Here is a 25,634-nt window from a genome sequence, read left to right on the forward strand (position 1 = left end):
AAGAAAACAGACAGACTGCAACTAACCTGCGTAGTCGACAAGGCAACTGTCAAAGTGGTGCCTTCAGGCGTCGTCGGTGCTGCCAAATGGCGCGTCCAGGGATAGCACAGAGTTTATATAGGCGAGCGGTGACGTCACAGTCTCTCGTGGTACCCAGCAGACGAGGTAGATATCAGGGTTATCGGTGATGACCGTGCAGCGTTGACCCGTCGGTCCAGATGTGTGCCACACGTGGAGGGGCGTGGAAATACAGAAGTGCTGCGCCAAGAACCTGCGTAGTCGACAAGGCAACTGTCAAAGTGGTGCCTTCAGGCGTCGTCGGTGCTGCCAAATGGCGCGTCCAGGGATAGCACAGAGTTTATATAGGCGAGCGGTGACGTCACAGTCCCTCGTGGTACCCAGCAGACGAGGTAGATATCAGGGTTATCGGTGATGACCGTGCAGCGTTGGCCCGTCGGTCCAGATGTGTGCCACACGTGGAGGGGCGTGGAAATACAGAAGTGCTGCGCCAAGAACCTGCGTAGTCGACAAGGCAACTGTCAAAGTGGTGCCTTCAGGCACCACTTTGACTCGGAAAAGCCGTTGCAGATTGCGAGGCCGCACCTAGTAACTAAGCGCTGTCTGCTGATGCTGATCACCGGCATAGGGCTGTCGCTTAGTAGAATAGCTTTTTCCACTGCATGCAAGGACACTGACAACTTTCAGAACTGTAACAAGCAACCAAAAACGTGAAACCATGCGTAAACAAATAAATAAACGACACTGAAGTGTCATGTTCTGGCTTCAGCGAGGGTTAACTTTTTCCTTACCTCGCCTATTCAAAATTATTCAGTTTGAATGATGGCGCAAAATGGCCCATTCTGCTCGGTCAAGGCCGCTTCTGATCGAGTAACTCTATCCGGTATGTCGCCGTGGAACTGTAGTTCAGTTCTGGATTCGGTTTTTTTTTTTTCGTCAGCCGCATGAGGGACATTTCTAAACTTTTCAGGAAACCTGCCAAACACACAAAAACCAAACAGCAAACAACTTCAAGACCCATAACAATGCAGTGAAGGCAAATAAAATCCGCTGAAGCGTTCCCACTGAAGAGATGCTTCTAAGACAGTATACACAGACAAGCCTCCATTTGTTTATTTATTTTTCTTTCTTCCGTTTTTTCTCGCTATCTTTTTCTTTTTTCCTTTCTTTACTTCTTTCTTTCTTTATCTCTTTCTCCCTGTTTGTTTGTTTTTGTTTGTTTGTCCGCTTGTTTTCTTGCTTGTTTGCTTGTGTTTTCCTTGTTTGCTTGTGTGTTTGTTTGTTTGTTTGTTTGCTTGCTTGGTTATTTGTTTGTTTAGTTGTTTGTTTGTTTGTTTGCTTGCTTGCTTGCTTGTTTGTTTGATTTAAGAACAGGGTCACTCCGAAAAATTAATTTCGATTATCTGATGTTCTAAGTATCTTTTCCCGACTGTTTTTGTATTCCGCCTGAATCGAAAGAAGCTGATGTATTAAGAGAAGGTGACACCTGTGACCTCAGCGGCCATGCAGCCCGCATAAATGCAGCGAGTCCAATAAGTACACACGCGCTGTGCTTGACTCCTCTTTACCCCTCCGCATGGACAGAACACATTCATCTAGTACCTTTCTTTCCACCAAGTATGTTTCCACCGAGGTCCCCTCTGAAGTTTCCGGGAGAGCGGACAACTAAGTGGAGCGAGACGCACCACACGCGGAAAAAAAAAGAGGCTCATGAAAGGTAGAATCTACTTCGCGAAGGGCGGCCGAGAAGTTTTTATGGCTGCCGTCGACATTCCCGAAAGTGGACGCGTGTTTCTTCCTTTGCTTTCCCACTCTCCATTCAGAAGAGAGCAAAAAGTGCCGCTCGCCTCGATAAGTGTTCGTCTCTGGGCGACAGGCTACACTGCGGAGCCGATGAGCATACACAATACGGGAAATCGAGCGAAACGTTTGACAAACACACTGGAAACCTAAGCAGCACCGCTAACTGAAAAGAAATTCAAACGAGAGCGTACCGCGCTATGAAAAGAAATAAAAATAACAAAATACGAGAAACGAAGTGAAGGAGGAGGCTTCCGAGCGACGAGACGCGAACGGAGGAAAATCTCATCTTTAGGAGCGCGCGCACGCCCGCGCACTCGGTGCAAATAGACAACAAAGACGACGACGAAGAAGAGGCGTCTTCCACAGCCGTATAGCGACATCCCCGACAAAGGCGGCGACAGCGGTCCTTAGATCAGCAGGGCGTATAGGGAAAGGAATGAGCGAGACATCACTCGTTCGCTACAGCTCTCCTCCCCACTCGCGTGCTCTGTTGCGGATGGCGCTGCGCTGGGCTCTCGCATAATGCGCGCAGCACTACCAGAGTAGAGTGCACGTCTGTGTAGGAGAGGGGGGGGGGGGTGCTCCAGCTCGCAAGAAAACTGTATACGCAACCCCGTCTATCAGCTTGCTCGCAATGAAGTGGAAGCTTGAAGCGACGACTCATCCTCGAGCGCCCGGTTCTTTCACGCACTCACGACGAGCCAGCCGCACAAGTCACGATATGCGAAAAGGCCCATGTGCGGTGCAACGCGCATGCCTGTTAAAAAAAAACAAGTTTGTAGAAATTAATTCGTTGCCCTCCAATCCGGTGACACTGCCTGTCCACTTTCACGCTGTCCTTCGTTATTCTATCATGCAGGGGTTCAGGTGAAAGTTTCTGCGCTTTTCCTTTCCTGGTAACTACTTCCACCCCACCCCACCCCCTCACTTTCCGCTAAGGTCTGAAAGCCATGTTTCGAGCGGTTAGCTCTTGCTCCATCCCAATAAACGGTGAGGGGGCGCACTATGAATGCCTGAATCTATCAACAAACGAACGAGCGGAATGAATGAATGAATGAATGAATGAATGAATGAATGAATGAATGAATGAATGAATGAATGAAAATAAGTCGACAACCAAATCCATCTATAACCCAATCAATCAATCAATCAATCAATCAATCAATCAATCAATCAATCTAGCTCCAAGTCTGTACTGCGATTTTCGCCACACTGTACACAAGTATGTGTATGGTGAAGACCCCGCGTTCTTGGGCCCCTCGGTGGTCATTCTGCTAAAGCCCGCTTTCCCCAAAGCACTCCACTGTTCCCTCCCATCCCATCACCGCGCAAGAAAAACAAAGCACGCTTCATCATCTTTGGAGTCTGCCCCAACCACGCGTCATATTTTCAACGCGCTTTTCCCCATGCGCTTCCCCATGTGAAGCGGATTTCCGCTCAAGTTATGAGAGAAAAACTTTTTCGCAATCTTTTTTTTTTCTTTTACATCTAAGAATTATGGCTTCCTGGCCTTTTTTCTTTGATCCGTCACGCGAAATTCAGCTGGAATTTCCAACTGCTTCAAGAAACTCTCGAGCGCGAAGACTTCTGCTGGGTTAGTTCTTCCTGCAGTGATCGCCGTTGCATGATCTTCACGGGGTTGCTGCTCATCCCTGTCTTCGGAAACAGTTAGCTTCCGTTTAAAGTGCCCAAAGTGGACAAAGTGCGAGCTTGGGCGAGTTGGTTCAACATTGTCGGAACAGCGCAAGCACGTGGACGTAAAAAGAGGACAACGCCCCCTGTTTGTGTCCTTTACAGCGCTGTTCCGATGAAGAACCTAGAGGCTTCGAGCGCGACAAAACCGAAAAGAAAATTAACTGAACAAGAAGAAACTAAAAATAACTAAGATTCACCCTCGTCTCCAGACACTGACTTATATTCGCTTTAATTTTTTTTATATAATTCGTTTGTTCCTACTTTTCGCTTTTGCCTCAAACGCTGCCTTCTATCGCTTCTCAAGATCGATGCTTGTTGGGCTAGTTGGTTAAACTTGACTTCAGCGGCAGCGCAGGTAGAAAGAAGGGACGGGACAGGACACAAGAGTAAAGAGTACAGCGCTCTTTACTCTTCTGTCCTATCCCGTCCCTTCTTTCTACCTGCGCTGTCGCTGAAATCTAGTTATCTCTTCTCCTTCCGGCCACTGCCTTCTGAGAGCCAACGGATTACAGAGTAGCCCGCGTCGCGGTATGAGTGTGGGACCCTCGCCGTATAGAGTATAACCTCTTTGTTAGTTCCTGCAGCTGCTACTTTCCCCGGCTGGAACGTCGTGGTTATCGACCCTGCTGCCCAAAGCCACGATAGCTCAAGTTTTCTGTCTCTGAGGTCTTCTTTTGCTTTCTGCAGTTTGAAGGAAAAAAACGTAACGAAATCAGTGACGTTCAGCTGTATATCTTCCCCATACAAGGCAGCTGTTTATTACACATAAAATATACAGCAGAGCCAAACATCCAGATTAACGTACGGGCCTAATTCTTTATCAGGTTGAGACGTCATGACATCTCCGATAGATGACGCCACGATATGCGCCGCCCGATGCTCTCACTGGCATTTCGTTTCGCAGCAATGCCGACAGGTGGAGCTCTGACATGAACCTTAATCGCTCCTGGGAGGAGGTGCCTGGTGAAAGAGGAAAACCGTGCGCATATGTGGGTCGGCGAGATGAGGATAGCAGCCGGTGAAAGCAGCGCACAAACGCTGAGCACGTGACGTCAGCGTGGCACTAGCAAGGTGCGCCAACTACACTGCAGTGCTCTAAATCCGGCGCTGCAGTCTATCTTATATCTTACTCTATTGTCGAGATAATTCATCGAAGAGTAACTGCTCCAAAAGCCACAGCCTCGAGTTTTGCATTCTTCAGAGGCCGACTGATGGCTCTGCTCGTTTCTACGACCATTGCTCAAGCTCTGACATGGCACAAGAGCTTTGGCAACGGCACTGCCCGGCTTGAGGACATACATTCGTATGATCTTTATGCGTGGGCGGCGCGATGGTTACATTACCTGCGCGTCTACGATGTTCTGCTCTCGGAAGTTAACTTATACTCCTCGGGGCCTGGATGCCGAACATCGGCGCGTAGCTTTGCAAAAGTTATTCTGCGAATGCCGCCGTGCATTTTCCGTGGCAAGCCCCGGAAATCCGGCTGTCCTCGCTGCCCCTAAGCCCTGCGCGCACAACTCGTTTGCATACGATTTCGAATTCTCCCGAAAACAGTCTATTCAATGACCCCATCATGCAGATTTTCCCCGCGAGGCATTTATTTTCGCTCTGCGTCAAGTAAAAAATAACAGCGCAAAAGCCGGAATATAAATAAGATGCGTCCACGAATAGAGTGTTTCTCCCGTTTTCTCTTTTCCTCGCTTACCTTTTATAAATTGTTTCAGAGAACACCGATAACGTCGTCTGGATCCTGAATAATATCAGCCGCGGCTATTGTTGTTCTTGCCCTCAAGATGTAACGGCGCGTACCCACAAGGAGGATTGGCCATGCCGAGGCGATGACTACTAGTATGTTTTTAGCTGTTCAACGCCCAGGTAAAAAGATTAGATTAGATTCCCTCTTTCTTAATGGTTAAAGCCTTGTGACGCTGTTTTTCGCGTACGTTGCTCATTTTTGTTCTTCTTTCTATCGTCGGTGACGTTTGCTAGTGAAGTCGGAAGCGGTTACAACAACGCTCCGATCAGACTGAACCGAAGAAAATTTTTTGGCGTGAAGTCTGCAACGGGGTTTCGGAACGAACGAAGACAGAAAAGAGCAAGCCCAGCAGCCGAGATTACACAACGCTCATGCAGCCAAGCTGACCCGCGCTGGGTAACCTTTCGCCTGGAGGAAAGAAAGGAAAGTGTGTGTGTATGTGCGGGGGGGGGGGGGGGGGGGGCTGCATGAAAACAAATCATTCACTCGCCACGGAGCTTCTTTTCTTCTTTCACTCCCTCCTTTATCCCTTCCCTTACGGCGCGGTTCAGGTGTCCAACGATAAATGAGACAGATACTGCGCCATTTCCTTCCCCAAACTCCAATTATTATTATTATTATTATTGCTCACCACACAAAGTTCTGAACGACTGAGGACGAGAGAGGGAGCGAGAGAGAAAGAAAGAGTAGAGAAAATAAAGCGAATAATAATGTCTGACATTGGTCTTAGAGATCATTCTTTTCAGTGGGACTGCGTAACCCTTTAGGGTGAAGAAGGAAATAAAGAAAGTAAGAAAGATATTGGAGGTTGATATTGCTTCCCCAGTGCACTGTCCGCTCTCCGACGCCCCGCCCTCTCGCTACTGAGTGGCAACGCAAATCTAGCGGCGGGCAGCAGGCTAAGGTGGTGCCAAGCGCTAACCCTGACAAGGAGATTAGGAAACATGCTGACAGCTCAAGGTATTTTAAAGACGTAGCTACGAAAAAAAGAAAGGAAAAGTTTGGCAATAGGTTAAAGCCAAAAAGGCGGCGGCGCAATGCACATGAAAAAAAAACAAGAATACAAAATGAAAGTAAAGAATGCCGACGTCCGAAAGAAAGTTAACGCTGAACAATAAAAACAAGAGGCAGAAAAACAATTCCAGCCGTTTTTCTTCTTTCTCCTCTTCGGACGAAAAGTGAAATTAGCAGCAGCTCCATCCGCCCCGCGGCGACCAAGGCCTGTCTGCAGATGAAGAGGATCACCGCCGCCGTGCACAAGCTCACCGCCCGAGGCCAGGGCGTCTCCCAGCAAGCCGCGCTGCGTCTATACAATGCCGCAGTTTTGGGGGCGGTGCTCTATGCGCTGCCGCTCGTCACGGTGCGCAAGCCGTGCTGGAAGAAACTCGAGCTTCAGCACCGCAAGTCTCTGCGCGTGTGCCTAGGCCTGCCCAAAAACTCGCAGTGCGCCGCAACGTTGGCCGAGGCAGGAGCGTGGCCCTTTTAATAAAACCACTACCACCACCACCATCCCTTGAGCTCCAAGCAGCGCGCATGGCATTGAGTCACATCGACTGGCTTCACCGCGCACCGGACGGCGGCTGGCTGCTGCAGCGTATGCGCTCGCACCCGCGCTCACAAATGGGCGCGGCGCTGCTCGAGTATGAGCAATTGACCCAAGGCCCACCCCCCTACGGCTCCTGCGCGCCCTGGCCTGCTGCCTCGGAGGTGCAGCGAGAGATCGTCGGCATTGCGGGAAAGCGGAGCACACCCCTCTGTGCTGTGCAGCAGCTGGCCAGAGCCGTCATACACGAGGAGCTCCAGGACCATCTCCTCGTGTACACCAACGGCTCAATGGCCCGCGACAGCTGCTCCCTTGCTGCGGCGGCCACCATCCCCGCCCTGCGACTGCACAGCCAGCAACACGCAGCCTTCCTGGGCTCCTCCACCACGGCGGAGTTGATGGGGATCCGGCTCGGGCTGGACCTGCTGCTCACCCTCGGCCATCCGCTGCCCAGGAGTGCTCTGCTGTGCGACTCCCGCGCCGCCCTCAGCCGCCTGCAATCTAACGGCCGCGGTACCCCACTAGTGCGGGAAATTCGCTCGCGCATCGAGCGCCTCGCGCAGAGAGGTTGTGCCGTGCGTGCACAGTGGGTGCCCGGTCACTGCGGCATCGCAGGCAACGACGAACCTGATGACCTCGCGACCGCTGCACACCAACTACCTGCCAGCGATCTGCCCCTTGCGCTGGAGGACGTGCGTGCGGCCATCCACGACCATCTCCGAAAGCAGCACCCCGACCTACGCATCGCGGGAGGTGAGCGCATCGACAGTGTCACCGGCTGTCGCGCACTTACACGGTCACAAGGTGCAATGATCCTCCGCGCGCGCATTGGCTGCGTGTGGCCCGGAGAACGACGGGTGCGTCACGGAATCGCGACGAGTGATGTGTGTGACGGATGCGGTGCAGTGGAAACACTAGAACACCTGCTCCTTCACTGTGCCGCGTTCGCCGATGCTCGTCGCGATATGCTCGCGGCCTATATGGCGCAGGGCATACCACCAGACTCCATCAAGACGCTATTGTGGCCGCAGGGCAGTGCGCGCACTCGTGAGCGAACTTTGGTGAGCCTCTGTGCATTCCTCGAACACACGGGCTTGACGTCCCGTCTGTTCTCCGCCAGGTAGTTACACGCAGTGACCGAACGCTCCGCGAGTTCTACCTTGAACAATTAATAACTGGACGCCCCACTCCAGTTGTAACCAACACAGTGCTGTGCGGGTGTGTGATTTAATTCCTCTAAAATGAACTAATCACGCGCACAACCTGGACACATTTCTGATTGTGTAAATAGTTTGTACATATTACTTCTCCCCTTATCCTCTCTTCTTGTCCCCTCACCTCTTTCATTTCATTTCTCCATTCTGCCTGCTATCCTTTATTTCCGCTGCCCCAGCTCAGGTGCTTCAGTATCGATGGCAGATGCCGAGGCTAGCAAATATCTTTTCCTTCCTTTTTACTATTATTTTTAATAAAACCACTATAACCACCAGCCGGCCCCCTTACGCGGGTTCGAACCCGACCGCGGCGGCCGCGTTTCGATGGAGACGAAACGCAAATGCGCCTGTGTGCTGTGCGATGCCAGTGCACGGTAAAGATCCCTAGGTGGTCAAAATTATACCGGAGCCCTCCCCTACGGCACCTCTTTCTTTCTTCTTTCACTCCTTCCTTTATCCCTTCCCTTACGGCGTGGTTCAGGTGTCCGTCGAGATGTGAGACAGATACTGTGCCATTTCCTTTCCCCAAAAAACAATTATAAAATATACCAGCCCGTACGGCGATAAAGAATCCCCAGCGTAACCGCGCGGAATATAAAAGTATGCTACAGGAAAATAAACGGCTTTTGCTCCTCAGGCGTTCGTGGGCTGTGCGATGTCATTGCACGTTGAAGGTCCCCAGGTGGTCAAAATTATTCCGGAGCCCTCCACTACGCCACCTCTTCCTTCCTTACTTCTTTCACTCCCGCCTTTATCGCTTCCCTTACGGCGCGGTTCAGGTGTCCGCCGATATGTGAGACATACTGCGCCATTTCCTTTCCCCAAAATACAATTTTTTTCTTGCAAGCACGCGTACATACACTGCACAGGAGAATAAACGGCAGTAGCAATACGGTTTCCAGTTACTCCAGTGAAAGATAAGGCAGCCATGCCTCCCACGAACAAATAAAGGAGAGGAAGAGAGAGAAAGACTGAGTGATAAAGAGAGAAATATGGGAGGAAAATAGCAATGCGGCCACTAACGAGCGAAAGGAAATGGGGAAAGGAAATGGAGCAGATTCTGTCTAATATATCGTTGAACACCTGAACCGCGCCGTAAGGGAAGGGATAAACAAGGGCGTCAAAGAAGAAAGAAAGAAAAAAGAAAGCACGGAAGAAAGAAAGAACTAAAGAAATAAACAAAGGAAGAAAGAAAGAAAGCAATAGGTGTTGTAGTGGAGGGCTCCGGAATAATTTCGACCACCTGGGAATCTTTAACGTGCACTGACATCGCACGGCGCGCGGGTGCCTTAACGTTGGGCTCCATAAAAACGCAGCCGCCGCGGTCGGGCATATGTGAATAATAGAGAGTTTTAGTTTCACGTACGCAGAGTGTTCACGTACGCAAACGTGAGAAGTCTACGTAGCCTGCACGCAGGTGGTTTGAAACCCTTATAGTTACACGTACGCGAAACACGCCGCGTGTTACGCCTAGCGCCATCTACTAAGAAACACAGACACTGGTTGTAGCCTAAATCATCCAAGACAAGTCTTTAAGCCAAGCCATTCATAGCGAGACGGTTGCTATGACGACGACGAACGCTACTTCGTCAGGCTTAACAGCTGAAAAATCGCCCTTCTGTCTGAAAAACAAAAGCTATTTGTTGCTTGAAACCTTATGCGAGGGTAAGAATGGGCAAATCGAAGGCGAATACAACAGCTTAGAACACGATATCGCCTCGGGGGATTAGCGACGAAGCTGTTATCGCTGTGAAGCGGCGGGCAGGGCGCCGCCATGTTTGTCAACGCTACGTACGCATGCAACGCAAAGACCTCAACGTAAAAATCCGAATCTCACGTACGTACGTGAGACTCGCGCATACCGTTTGCGTTCTGCGCATGCGCACTGGTCGCCCGTAAGAGCTTTACGTACGTCAAGCCTCTACGTACGTGAAACTAAAACTCTCTAATAATAATAATTGGTTTGGAGGGAAAAAATGGCGCAGTATCTCTATCATATATCATCGGACACCAGAACAGCGCCGTAAGGGAAGGGATAAAGGAGGGAGTGAAAGAAGAAAGGAAGAGAGAGGTGCCGTAGTGGAGGACTCCGGAATAATTTCGACTACCTGGGGATGTACGCACGCACGCACGCACGCACGCACACGCACGCGCACGCACACACACACACACACACACATACATACATACATGTACGAGTACGTCCACACGTACGAATGTGCATTGTCTGCTATCACTGTACCAAATGTACAGGTGCGTTTGCCTAAGCAGGAGCAGTCGCTAGCGGCATTGTTTAATCATGTTCGTTTGAATGTTTCTTTCCTGGGTGGTGGCTTTTTTTAAGGAGAACATTGATGTGGCATTGCTCTCGCAGATGTACCAGCCCTGATGTCGCACTGCGGTCCCTGGTCCTGAGTTTCTGTACGCACGCCAAGTGTGCGTCGGACGGGCACGCAGCGAGTGCTCAGAGCAAATAAATGACGCGGATCGAAAGCAACATGTCCTTTGGAGTGGTGAATGAACAAAAATTGTCATTTATGTTGGTATAGCAGCACTTTGATAACCTTGAATCCGACGCCCAGCGGATATACAATGAACAGTACACAATACATGAGATAAACGCTATGCGCACATTTGAAAATACTCCTGCACCATTTTTCATTGCGACGTGTAATCTGCACTCGGACGGTGTTAACATGGTTTGCAATTTTTATTTCTAATTGTCCCTGCGCTGGTACATACGGGAAAGTGGCGAAGGAATCACTTACTGGCGGACGCTGCTCATCGGCAAAATTCACATTTATACAACACCCTCCTGAATTCCCGTGCAGGCCGCATAAAAGCGGCGGCCAGAATAATACAGAAGATTGATTTTCATTTCGCACAAGTTATTTAAAACATTATTTATTCACCTGAAGCCTTAATGAAACCTAAACTTAATGTTCAGGATTACTATCGTGTCATTTGTTTTGTACAACTTATTTTACTTAAATGCTCACATTTATGGCTTAGCGTCAAGGGCAGTAGAAGACTAGATTAGATTTCATTACCGACGAATAGCCTTGCGCAGGGCTTGTTCCCCAATATGTATCACGGCACAAACCAAATACTCAGCTAAACAGCGCACACCTATTGAAAACAGGCAAACAGAGCGAAAAGAATGAAAGAGAAAAAAGGAAATTGGAGAAAGAAGGATGCGAAGAAATAGGTCGCAATCAGGCGCACCAGATTTGTTGCGCTGCGCCCAGCGAAGCGAAACGAGGAAAGGAATCAGGAAAGAAGTACGGTGGAGCAAAGCCGTCGCTTCCGCCGAAGAGACGTAATTAGTCGGGGCAATTAAGATTGAGTTTCTAACAAGCCCACTGCCGGGGGAATGGTCGCGGGAATCGGGATGGAAGGAAAGAGAGGACACAGAGAAGAGGCCAGGTTAGGGAAGAGAAAGGGAGAACGCCGCATACGGGGATAGAAGGAAGGAATCAGGCGAGTGTGCGGAGCGTGATCCAGGGACCGGTGGTGACCACTCAGCGACGAGGCAGGCCAGATCCGTACCCGAAAGGCGGCGGTCGGCGCTGACGTGCGTCTGTTCTTTTAACCAGAGCAAAGTTCTCCACCGAGAATACCCACCGCAGCACGAAGCAGAGCCGCTACTTCCGTGCCCCACACAACACAGTTGCTTCCCGAGTTTTCATCAGCAGCCGCGTTCGTCCTCCGCTTCGGCTGCCCATTCCTTCTCTCCCTTATCCTCTCTCTTTTCAAACATACTCGCTCACGTGATGCCCAAAGGGCCAACATTCGTCGGGACCAGTATCCCCCCCCCCCCCCCCTTCATAGCAACGACCACCGCCACGATGGATGGCTTTGCGCCTTCCCTTTCCTTTTTCGTCTCTCCTCCTCTCTATTCCTTTCCAACCTCCTCCCACTGCCCCCATTTGTGTCCGTTCCTACATTAACAACGTGGCAATCGCAGAAATCAACTCGCAGTTTGCCCGCGCATGGGTCTGGATTTGATTAGGGTTCCCCCAGGGCTCTGCCTTTCTCCGGTTGATTTCGGTTTCACTGTCTTTTTTGTTTGTCGCTGTCATGCGTAATATTAGCAGTCCGATCTTCAAAAGAGACGCCAACGAACCCCGCTTCTTTCGACACTGCTCTCGCGCCTCCCCCCGCCCCCTCACCTTTTATCTTCTGTTTTCTTTCCAGGCTCGTCCCTCTGTTCTCACTTCGGTTTGTTTAGGGAGTGTGTCGAGGTCCCGCCTTTGTTCAAACACCGCTGCCGGTTCGTTTGTCCTAACAAGCTCTCGCGCCCACTGCGGATATGTGTGTGAGTATGTGCGTCCGGCTGCCTTCGGACAGCGCGGAGCCGCGGCGGAAAGCATTGGAAATTATCCGAGCTCTCATTTGTTGTCAAGTGCCCTTCGGTTTCTCCTTGATGTTGTATAGTTTGTCGCTGGAAGTTTTAGCATTGTGCCAAGCTCGTATGCGAAGATAATATAATAATTGGTTTTGGGGGAAAGGAAATGGCGCAGTATCTGTCTCATATATCGTTGGACACCTGAACCGCGCCGTAAGGGAAGGGATAAGGGAGGGAGTGAAAGAAGAAAGGAAAAATAGGTACCGTAGTGGAGGGCTCCGGAATAATTTCGACCACCTGGGGATCTTTAACGTGCACTGACATCGCACAGCACACGGGCGCCTTAGCGTTTTTCCTCCATAAAAACGCAGCAGCCGCGGTCGGGTTCGAGCCCGGGAACTCCGGATCATTAGTCGAGCGCCCTAACCACTGAGCTACCGCGGCGGGGTCTATGCGAAGATGATGAACGGTTTTTTTGTTTTTGGCAAGCGCTGAGAATTCGCGCTCCGCAGCGCCCAAATGGCGTTCCGCACTTTAAAAGAAAATCTAATAACGGGTTAATTTAAACTTCTGTTTACTGTTTCCGAGACCGGCACAATGCGCCCTTCTCGACACCATGAGTGCATCGTTAAATGGCCCTGTTCGTAACTCGGAAGAGGTCATTTCGTTTTGTCCCCGATGTTACTTGTAGAGATAGCCGTTGGCATTGACACCTGTATTTTATTTCTCTTTTTTTTCTATTTTACAACAGCTTCGTTTTCTTTTTGCGAAGGTGTCCTTGTTCTCACTAGAAAGAGGTAAATCATTAGACTAGCCGAACGCCAGTTTCCTCATGGTTCAAATAATAATCAAATGCTTTGCATTGGGTTAGTCGACTGTTAGCCGTTATTTCCGTCCCGCTGTAAACGGTAAAGATTGATGTGACCACCACCGATCCATGATAGGAATGATGTCCGTAAGCTGAATATTAAAAAGGAAAGAAGACAACCAAATTTTTAACTCTTGCCTGGGACAACAACTGTAGTTGCAAAGTACGCAATACCTATTTCACTAAGCCATCATGTTGAAGGCGCAAAAATTAAATAGCACGGGAAAGCCATTTACACAGCGGTTTTCAGCAAAAATCGCCCCCTTGCCACCCCCTAAATGATATGCGCATAATCCTTGCAGAAAAGCAAAGTGGGAGGTAGTGTAATGCCGCCGCAAGCAGAGCCCCAATTACGTGCTCAGCGAGCAAGCCTAGCGATCCAGCTGGCAATCCAGCTCCGTCTCAGCAAAAAATGCCAGCCAACGGCGGCGGCTCAACACTGAACAAAACGTCGTCTCTGCGCCCAAACGAAGTGGTAGTCACCTTGCTTGCGCAGAGTGCAAGGAAGGCTGAACGAGACGCAAAACTAGAGCGTCAAGTGTCCGTGGACGCCGCGTTTGCCGGTTCCCCGTTGAATGCTGAAAGAGCTGAGTGACGAGCAGTGCTGGGCAAGGAGCCAAGTGAACTAAAAGAACTGACAGGGTTTAACGCCGTTAAACCGAGCATGACATGGGAAAACACTTGGTTTCAAATTAGCTTGATTATTACCTAAATACTGCCCTAACTTGTTCAAATTCGCTTGACTCTTGCATAGATATTGTCTTACATTGTCCTCCAAGACAATTTCTTTCGTACCACATAACCTTCCCCTAGCCACACCGTATCCAAATCATTTCATCGCAAAGGTCAAGGGTCGAGGGTCAAAGGTCGAGGCTTCAGAGACCCATCGACTTTCTCAGTTGCTAGTGAAGTAGTGCTTCCGTGCTAAAATAAGCCGAATATAAAATGAGACGCTGCCGCTTGCCTCCGGCAGCACACGCAGGTGTGGCAGCGCCCCCTCTCCCCCTCTCTATTAAATTCGCCTATGGCGACATTGGCACTGAGATCCCCGCTGACGACACAGGAAGCAGGGTTCTGCCCCACGCACAGCTGCGACCGCGTTCCGACTGGAAAGCCCGCGTAAAGTGTTCTTGCCTTACAGAGTGATTTGACAGAGCAATATAATGATACTGTTAGCAAACAACTAAAAATAAAAATGATGTATTGCGGTATTGTCCGCTCACCTCGGCCACATCTGATCTTGACTTTCACCGCGGGACACCAGAGAACTGGGATCACTGCTACGGCAAGCACAAACGAGAACCGTACAGGCAGCGCTCGAGCAACACGCATTGTTCCCCGCAGAGCAAAAACCTAAACGTGCAAATTTTACATATGCTAACCTCTTTCATTTCATTTCTCCATTCTGCCTGCTATCCTTTATTTCCGCTGCCCCAGCTCATGTGCTTCAGCATCGATGGCAGATGCCGGGGCTAGCAATAATCTTTTCCTTTTTTCTTATTATTATTTTAGTAAAAACCACTTACTACTACTACATCCTTCAGAATTATGAAAGAGTTAATTGCCAAAACCAGGAAGAGAAAACCCATTCCTGCCTGCCGGCCTGTGTTCCTGACTCTAGCGAAGGTTTTGCAGACCAGGAAATTTAGTTATAAAGCAAGCATTTACAACTATGGTAAAACTGAACACAATGAGGAAAACACGCTGATAATAATTGGTTTTTGGGGACAGGAAATGGCGCAGTATCTGTCTCATATATCGTTGGACACCTGAACCGCGCCGTAAGGGAAGGGATAACGGAGGGAGTGAAAGAAGAAAGGAAGAAGAGGTGCCGTAGTGGAAGGCTCCGGAATAATTTCGACCACCTGGGGATCTTTAACGTGCACTGACATCGTACAGCACACGGGCGCCTTAGCGTTTTTCCTCCATAAAAACGCAGCCGCCGCGGTCGGGTTCGAACCCGGGAACTCCGGATCAGTAGTCGGAAATCTTAAAGTTTTCATTTGTCACTACACCGCTGTGTTCGTCTTGTCCTCTCGTTGTCCGTATTTTCGCAATGGTTTAACGAGTATTCTCGTTCTTTTCCTATTCCTTCTTCTCCGCCTCATCTCCTTCTCTTCTTTCCTCCTCCTTCCTCTCGTTATCTTCCTCTTCCTACTCCTTGTTGATCGCCTTTTCCATCTCCTTCTCGTTATCCTACTTTTTCTTGTCCTTGTTATCCTTAATTTCCTCCTCCTTCTAGTTGCTCACCTTTTCCTTGTTCTCTTCTTCCTTCTCCCTCCCCTTGTTATCTTTCCTTTCATCTTCTTTCTTCTTGTTATTCTCCTTTTGCATTTTCTTCTCTTCCTCTGACTCCTCTTTTTTCTCCGTGTTATCCTTCATTTCATCCTCCTTGTTCTTGTTGATCCCCTTTTTTCCTAATTTTCTCCTTTTTCTTGTTATCTTTCTTTTCCTCTTCCTTTTTCTAGTCGGTCTCCTTTTCCATCTTCTTCGCCTCCTTCATCTCCTTGCTATCACTCTTTTCCTCCTCCTCATTCTCGTTGCTCTTTTCTATCTTATTCTTGTCGTATTTATTCTCCTTGTTATCTATCTTTTCCTCCTCCCTCTTCTTGTTGTTCTCTCTTTCCATTTTCACCTTCTTACGTAGAGTCCCAAACATCCCATTATAAATCTAGTAATACAAAAGCAGCATATCTGAAGCAACGTGAGCTGCAACAACTTAGCGACGATAGTAAACAACACACAGAATGATTCCGCTGCTGGTGCTACCTATAGTATAACTAGACGCAGCCTCAAGAGCACCCGCACAGCACAGCACGGAGCTGCGGGGTACTCGATCAAACTAGGCAAAAGCACGCTTGGCGGAGCATCACAGAAAAGGCAATGTTTTATTAATACACAAAATGCGCTACTCAGGAAGCTGTGCTTCTTACACAGTGAAAATACTATGAACATAACGCCTGCGACGCCCTAGCTATGGAAAAGTAGACGACCGCAAAGCGAGTCTGCGCCCAACTCGATCACTGAGGTATTTCATCAAAGTTGACTTGTGCCCGCTGCGTTCCTTGCTGGTTGTTTTCCAGGAACATAAAGCGATTTGTTACGTGTGGTTACTCTTCCCGCTATTCCTGCGTGTATGTTGAAAGCACAGATGCATTTGCTTTGTTGAATTCGCGTAACACAGATTTAAAAAGGAAGCCCCGAGTAAGAGAAAAAATATAAACAGAGCTAGTCTTTTGGTCTTCCTTTCATTCTTCACGGAGAAGTTCCCTGCGAGCCTCTAGCGAGAAAGCTCATGTCTGTACGTCATGAAAAATATCTGGCAACTTAAGCATGCCTGGATCGGCAGGCTGCGGCAGGGGTCGAACCAGAGACAACGCGATCGAAGGCCACGCCAGACCAACGATGCAAAAACACGGAACCTCTACGTTGTTTTTAGTCAACATAGAAGTGACACCGAGCATCTTAGAACTAATTTTTTATTTATTTATTTATTTTTATTTATTGATACTGTTAGTCCTTTTTTGGCCGATAAAGGGTGGTAATTCAATAATTTTTTGTAGCAACACAATCACAGTGCAGTAAATACAACATAAGTGCACAATTCAAGCAAGCGCCAGTTTTCTATACATACAGTTTTCTTCACGAATACACTTCCAGTCAGCTCGCCGTACAAGAACACAGTTGTAGGGAAATAACATCAAAAATTGGGGTTACGCAGCTATCAAAGGTACCGCACTTCAGGTTACAGCGCACTTCACAAATGAAAATAACAGTAAAAGGGAGGAAGGGATACCTGTCTGACTGCTATACTGTTAGTGTATCAGCGGCGAAGTGGTGGATGATAGATTGTTCAATTTGCTCAAAGGAATCAATTTTTATTATGTCGTATGGTAAGGTGTTCCAATGTTCAATTGTTCTTGGAAAAAAAAACGAAAACTTAAACGTATCTATTCTTACCCGTAGAGGAAGGAACTGTCTAGGATGGCTACCGCGTACAGGACGCGATGATCGTTTTTGAAGGTGCCGTTCTGTATTGAAATTGAATTGTCGTTTACTTATTAGATACATAAACTTTAGTCTGGCTATTTGTCGTCGTTGGGAAATTTGTTTGGAGTGCAATGTTTGAAGTGTTGAGTGCAATTCTGTGCTTCAGCGCACTAACCGCGACGCGTGCTGGAGACCTGCTTCATCCCGAAGTCACGTTCTGTCAAGCACCGATAGAAAGGTGACCGCCAACATGCTCATAAGGCCGCCGGCTGCTCGATTAGTGTTCAGCATCGCGGTCTACTTAATTGGCCTCGACAAATACTTAAGCGAAGTTAAGATCTTGTGTTCTATTTCAATACACTCTGCAGTGATATGCGCGGCTGCATCTCCAGGCTGAGCTGTATGCTTCATAAACTATTTTAGTCATTTAGTGGATTACTTAGTGCACGTTGCATTTTAATAACAGGCAAGGTGTCGTTAGTTCGCGAAATGTAGGCAGGTAACTTTGGGAACAAAAATTCAGAGGAGCACTTAAGTCACCTTACGTGCATCGAAAGCCTTGATGCCGTCCTGTTGAGCTCTCTAGAACGTTCCTGATGCTCTTTAATTAATTCATTAATTATGTGCTTGTACAGTAGCCTTTAATTCGTTAATTATAATTTTCATACCTTAGAGATTACTTGATATTAATTAATAATCAATTGATTATGTCAATTACTGATGACCTTGGATTGCATTTGGTTTGATTGACAGGTGGAGCGGACACTTCTTGAACACGATTCCTGCGGACAGGTCTTGCGCACACTAATGAGCCAAGAAAGGCTTTCGCCTTAAAATGAACCATGGGTGTCATGTGATGGCGAGACGACGGCAGTAAAGACCTCAATCTAAAGTGTTTACTCATAAATATCTGTCACAGGGTACGACGGGTGACAAATCTGGTCACGTTAAAAGCGAAGACTGTCATGGAAATGTCCAGCGCCCCCTTTTAATTCCACGAAAAAAAAATTGTATTTTAGTGTCGCGTGCAGTCATCCAACCCGCTAGATGAAATGCCTTCCTGCGCGTACGGTGAACGGTGAATCTTACTCTGTGATTCGCGATGCTAGTGCAGGTTAAGGAACTCCGGGTGCCCGAAATTATTCCGGAGCTCCCTCTCCCCCCTCCACCCCCTAGGGTAATCCTTTAAAAGAGCATCAATTTGAGCTATATGCCGCATACTGTTTGAGACGGAAAATAGCGCTAAAGGTATACAAACACAAGTTGTCCTGCGTGTGTCTTACTTGTGTTTGTCTACCTTTAGCGCTACTATTTTCCGCCTCAAACTGGGTTATCTTTCTCGCTCTTCTTACCCCCATGCACTCCTTCTTGAGCCAGTTACTGCACCTTTCATCTCTTTATTACCATCCCACAAAACCCGTCCCATGGCTCTGTTCGCAAAGTACCTATGCGCAAGAAATGAACATTCACTGCATGAACATTCGCCACGACTTAGGTAAATTACATTTTGAGGTTCTGGATTTACATTGAGAACTGTGGAAAATCATTCTTCTTCTACTGTAGTATTGAATATGGATGTTCAACGTTAAGAACTGTTGGGGGGACCAGTCATCGGTAACTGCTCTTAATAAATGCGAACACGGACTATATATATATATATATATATATATATATATATATATATATATATATATATATATATATATATATATATATATATATATATATATATATATATATATATATATATATATATATATATATATATATATATATATATATATATGAAGGGAGCCAACAGTCACCGAAACCAAGGTGCATAGGGGAACGTTAATTTTTTTTTTTATTAATGTGTTATGCTTATCAGTAGGATAATAATTCTTAGATTAATAAATTGCTTAAAGAAAATTACTTATAAAGCAGCAGAAAAAACAACCACGCCGCCGGTGGGATCCGAACCCACGACCTCCGAATATCGCGTCCGGTGCTCTTACCAACTGAGCTACGGCGACGGCTGTCCAATCTGCTGCTCTCGTGGGTATTTATGTTTTCTGGGTGTAAGCGAGCCTTGAGAGTGTTCACCAGAGTGTTCACTCTCAAGGCTCGCTTACACCCAGAAAACATAAATACCCACGAGAGCAGCAGATTGGACAGCCGTCGCCGTAGCTCAGTTGGTAAGAGCACCGGACGCGATATTCGGAGGTCGTGGGTTCGGATCCCACCGGCGGCGTGGTTGTTTTTTCTGCTGCTTTATAAGTAATTTTCTTTAAGCAATTTATTAATCTAAGAATTATTATCCTACTGATAAGCATAACACATTAATAAAAAAAAATTAACGTTCCCCTATGCACCTTGGTTTCGGTGACTGTTGGCTCCCTTCATAAATTTGTCAAACGGGCCCCTCATTTCCTTTAACTTGTCTGCTGATATATATATATATATATATATATATATATATATATATATATATATATATATATATATATATATATATATATATATATATATATATATATATATATATATATATATATATATATATATATATATATACAGGTGAGGTGCGGTGACGTGACGTGACGTGTGGTGTAGTGTGGACCCCGAGTTTGGGTCCCTGTTAAGTTGTGCCAATAAATAGTTTTATTGTGCAAACTGCATTTGAGCTATTCGTCGGTAAAGATTAGAATAACCTATGAAATAAAGTTCTTGTATTATCCAAAGATAATGAAAAAGTAATTCAGTGTTCATATAGTTGAGGTCGTGGGTGACGTGAGGTTTCACGATTACTTGGCCTGTTGCTACAAGGAAGATGTCGGATGCCGTTGGATTTTGCTGACGGTGAATTTAATGCACAACAATTCAAAAATAAAGGAGTGTAGCGATGAGAAACAACAATGCGAACACTTGAGACAACGCGTCCCAGACTGTGCAGCCTGGCGCTTTATATGATTCAATAACCCGAATAAGCTGAAGAAAGGTTCGAACGCCTTAATTTAACGTGACTTTCTAGTTTGAACCGTAAAACCAGTGCCCGACCAAAAATGGTACGATGAATTTTTGCAGGAAATATTATGAATTTCATATCAGTATTCACGGCCCTCTATATCTGCAAAGATCAATCATTTTTAAAAGGTGGGACAAGGAAGAGGAAAAAAATAAATGAGATATTAGAAGTAATGTTCCCGCTCCTTCTTGACGAAAACACAAGACAACCATGGCACATGCAGAGCGATCACTCCACATCTCCGGTGGTCTTTGTGCTTTCGTCACCTGACATAACAAAGGAGGCACGTCGAGAAGATCGGGATTCCCCCTCGACAATGCCTTCCTTCTTTGTGTGTCCGTAACGTATCTCCTTTCACCCTGTATATCCACCCAAAGGGATGCCTGGCTTGTACCCGTTAAATTTTGCCGTCGCTTTCACACGGTGAAACAAATAGAGCAAGAGAATTAAGCTCCGAAACACAGGATGAATGATGGGCGAAACACAAGTCCCCCTTCCTTATCTTACTTTTCTATACTCCGCTTCCCGGTAGCCCCGTCGTCGCTCGGCTCGAATACTAGTCATAAATTTTGTAGCGGCGCCACGACACACGACGAAACCTTGTTAAGCGACCACCTCGACTAGGATCGCTCGTCCCGGGTTATGCCTGACGCTGTCGTTCGGAGTTTCTGCGCATCACGTACTCGATCGTAAGCCGTCCTGCACTGTACCTGACCTTTGGTTGGCTTCTTTATTCCTTTGTCCGGAGGTGCTTGTTCTATTGCGCTTAATTAAATAATCAGGGGTTATCATAAACGTTCTCACGTACGCGGTAAAACAATTTTGTAAATATACAGGTGAACAATGGAATGCGCAAAATTAGCGCAGGGGTCCACAACTTTAGCGAAACTCAGTGGAATTACTGCAGGGGGTCATCGCTAATGAAGTAAACCGTACAAATAGGTCTTCCCTTGCAGAACACTTCAACGAGCAAGGATATTGATTGACTCATTCGTTCATTGATTGATTGATTGATTGATTGATTGATTGATTGATTGATTGATTGATTGATTGATTGATTGATTGATTGATTGATTGATTGACCGACCGACTGACTGTGTAAGTGAGTGGGCGAGTGAGCTAGCGACCAAGCGATCAGTGTTCTACAGCTCTTAGAGAACCCAGACCTTCAGCTAGAGGGCATTTGCTTCTGGTTGCAAACCACAAATCCCACGGAACGCTCGAGGCTCAACAATGCCGACAACACTGTGCAAGGCAGCAACGCAAACAAACCAGGTACCTTACCGTGTGCTTGTTCTGTATCTGAGCTCAGTGTTGTGACCAGGAAGCCCTTTTTCTTTACACTAAGAGACGAGTCAAAGCGCCGTAGTCGACCTTCTCTTGGATTTTCAAGTTCTCCCTCAGTTCATAATATTCCGCCATTAACTTTTGTAGCGAGAACTACACTGGGCTACCAGTAGAGCATTTCGAGGTGGCCGGGAGAGAGCAGTTGTGCGCATGCGCCGTTACCATGGCAACCGGAGAGGAGCAGCAGGTGCGGCGTGCGCTTCGCCGTCGCCATCGCCGCGACCATGCGCCCGCTCCACCGTCGGAGCCGCGCGTGACGTAACGCGGACGAGCAGTTGTGCGCATGCGCTGATACCACGGTAACCAGAGAGACCCCACAGGTGCGCCGCGCGCTTCGTCGCCGCCTCGCCGCACGCCGCTCTATCACCCGAACCGCGCGTCGCATGCGCAGCATGGCTTATAAAAAGCGGAGATGTTATGGGCGACTGTATCACAACGTTTGACATAGATGCAAAGAAGCAGAGTCCAGCCGCTGCTAAACGGCGGTTTAGACAAAAGAAGATTAACTCTTGCGATCCTGAGGTTCTCGCCTGGAACTTGGCTACTCAAGAGAGATAGAATGAGCGTAAGAAGGCGAAGAGAGCAGCGGAGACGCCCGAACAGAGAGAGGAACGCCTTGCCAAACGGAGATGCCAGACTGCCGAGCGTAATAGACGGCGCATAGCCGCCGAGATGGAGCCCAGTGTCTCTTATTGCTAAACGTATAGTGATCGCAGCAAGCTCAGCCAGGGAAACGTACCTCTGGCTACGTATATCGTGGAATAGCCGAGCTAAGCCACTGCCAATATTTTGCACTGCATGATATCACAAACACTCTAAGATCAGTAATTGTTTCAAAAATCACAAACAATTGTATAAACTTTTGTTTAGAGGGCCATGCTGCAATGCGCTGAAGCAAATCTCACGGAAAGCACAATGAAGCATTCCTGCCCGTCATGAAGAATATCTGTCAAGCTATACTCTATCGCAAAGTAAGCATATATAAAGGCTCCGCTAAGCATTGCGCCTAAACTCTCTTGCTCTGAATAAGAAATGAAATGAAGAACATAGCAGCAACAGCTCGCGAAGCCTACGCTTCCCTGGCAGGCGCAAACTTTCCTGAGTTTAAACATTCGGTATTCATGAAGCGACGGGGCCGTTGTTGTCCCAGCTACTATAGCGAACGTAGCCCTTTGTCGCGAAGCGAAAAAAAATAGAAACATCAACGCATTCCCGCGGTCCGTATCTCCACTCGCCGCCTAGAGTCTAATAACACGAAACCTTGTTAAGCGCTGCCGCACCGCCGTGTAGTAAAGGGTATATTCAAGAGCGGTTTTCGGCCGCCTTCCCTTCATTATTTTTCTTTAGTTTCTCTCGTTCTACTTGCAATGTCATTGTAAAGAAACGAGGGAGCTGCACAATAGCCTGCAATCAAGCGCGATGGTGTTTCACGCTTCCGAGGCGCGCCAAGACGACGACGGTGAAACGGCCTTCGGCCCTACCATGGCTCAATTTGTCTGTAAGCGCTGAACAAGGCGAAGCGGGGGACACAAGTATCCTCCTGCTTCCAGCCAGACAAAAAGGAAAACATCAAAAGGACAACTAAGAAATTTAGATTCAAGGCCATTTCTGTGCAGCGGATCAGCAGGCGTGAGCACTTGTTTCGTGAGCAGAGAACGCGTTCAGGCTGTGTCTGTCCGCCAAATCCGCGCTCAGTGTGGCTTTAACTGCGTCAGGTCCGTTGCCAATGTAATTGTTGAGTTTCACGTAATTAATAACTTTCTCTATTGCTTCTCAGCCAAACTTAATTATCTACAATATCTGAACCAAAGCGTGCCTGTTCGCCAGCCCCTAGTCTTCCCCGTTGTCCAATCTGGCGTACCATCACCAATGTAGCTTTTGTCTTATTGCGGTGGCAATGAATTTTCGTCGTTTTGTGGTTCAAGAAACACCGAGAAAGATGTCATTTTTAAAATTACTAATAACGGCAAGCTTGTTTTCTGAAAAATTCGGTTCGTAATCCACAGAACTAAATCCCTGAGATAAGTTTTTAATGACAATTTGCTAAAAGCCACGGACTAAACCTACATCTGAAATAGAGGACTCCATTCGATCGGTACATTCGTTATTGGTTACCAGTGATTGGCATTATCTTCAAAAAACAGCCGTGTGCTGTGCGATTTCAGTGCTGGTCAAAGGTTTAGGGGAATCCCCCAAGGTGCAGTAGATTTGTAATGAGAGAGTAATTACTCACTGTCATCCACCGAAGCGCAGCCATACTACTAGAAATGAAAGCTATACATCTTTCTCAGAAACTTAGTAGTTAAAGAAAAACTAGCCCTGGTCCGGGGTTCGAACCCGGGACCACCGCTTCACCGGAGCTGTCGGTCGACCAACTGAGCTAGCCGGGACGGCAAGGTTATGGTAGGGCGTGCATATTAGAGTGCATTTTAAAGGAGCCCACGAGACAAGTCCGTCGTTCTGAGCAAGGGAATAAGCAGTGTAACCGCTCTTCCCACGGCAACCGCTGAGACTGCCGCCTCTGCTGGCGACGCTGTGGCAGCAGCAACAGCGCCTTGGCGTCGGAGCCGGTGTCGGCCCGCTCGTTGTTGCCATTACCCCGGCCGGGCCCGGGACTGCGGCCGTAAAAGTTGTCAGGGCGAGGCGGGACCAAATCTAATCAGGCGTTTACGCGAACGGCCTCCCTGTCTCGGACTCCATCTCGCCACTGCCGACCTTGGAGCAATTCGCGAATACGACGGCAGTCGTGTTTATCCTCCAAGTGTGGCGCGAGACAAACGAATGGGAAGACAGGCCCGGGCGACGTGAATCGCGAAGGAGGATGGCACCGGCTAGCCTCGCTCAGACAAGCGACACGGGAGGGAGGCTACGCTTAGGGAGGGAGGCAGCCGGATTCTGACGAAAACTGCTAAAGCGATCGCTGCAAAGTCCTCCCGTGGTTACTGCTGCTGTAATTGAATGACGCGCTTGTACACATTCTTGCGACGGCTACTCGTCCTCGTTTGAGGTCATTCGAGCAAATGGTGGTACCTTACGAATTAGAGTAGACGTGGTCGCTTTTAGTGTAAGGAAACCTTAATAAGTTAGACATGCGGGGTAAAGTAAACACAAAAAGATGAAATAAAACGAAGAAAAACGACTAGACTCCAGGGTTATCGAGTGTGGAGACCGGCACAAACGTACAGTCGCGGGCAGAATAACATGGACCGCGCTGCGAAGTTCCAGCCCTTCATTCACGTTGCGCAACGGAAATAAAAACCTCTTGTGCCCTTACGCGCTAGCGAAGAAGTGAAGTTTACTTGAACACGCATCAAACACCGATTCATTTTTGCTAGCCAACGCGTCACAAGAGATTCGATGCCTAAGTGTCGTCCATATTATTTTGTACGCGACTATGAATGTTAATAGGATAGAACAATGAGCAGGGAAGCTTTTCTCCCCTGCTCTTTATCTTCGGAGTTTGCGATCTCTAGTGGAGGCAACCATTCATATCGTGCAATAGGTCACCTGATCACTAATTTTTACCGCTCTAGATACATTGCTTCTCTCTTACCATTACTCTGTGCACATTTTGTGCAGAATTTCATAGGAAAGGACGCCTGCACAACGCTGCTTCATAATTGTTAACCGGCTTTTTGACGCAGTGCCAGTGCCGCTCCGAAAAGAGAAATACAGAAATGGCACTGAAAAGCGAACATGAGTGCGCACGCATTCCAAGCTTGCACATTTCCGGATTCGAAACACAACTGCCACTATGCGTTCATGCAGCTTAGTATGGTAGTGATATGCAAGTGAGGCGTGAAATGTTAGTTATACATGTGTTGTGCCTGCCCGTTGATCTGTTCTTCTTGATGGATCAGAACTGGCTTGTCCGAGTTCAAACCTAGCTGAACCGCATACCGATGCTTGACTCATAATCAAGACCCAGTAAATGTCGCTGTCAGATATCGTTAAACACTGATAAAAAAAAAGAAACGCCTCGACTGCAAACGAAGAATAAATATTCAGTATGAAGAACCGGCTAAACTTATCAGAAAGGAAGTGACTG

General features: G+C 47.7%; 1 long non-coding RNA gene across 1 annotated transcript in view; it reads right to left on the reverse strand.

The window, feature by feature from the left end:
* Positions 1 to 25,634, reverse strand: part of LOC144097104 (uncharacterized) — a 506,086-nt gene that overhangs the window by 471,905 nt on the left and 8,547 nt on the right. The window lies entirely within an intron of this gene.

The sequence above is a fragment of the Amblyomma americanum genome, chromosome 7, assembly GCF_052857255.1.
Source record: "Amblyomma americanum isolate KBUSLIRL-KWMA chromosome 7, ASM5285725v1, whole genome shotgun sequence".
Classification (NCBI taxonomy): domain Eukaryota; kingdom Metazoa; phylum Arthropoda; class Arachnida; order Ixodida; family Ixodidae; genus Amblyomma; species Amblyomma americanum.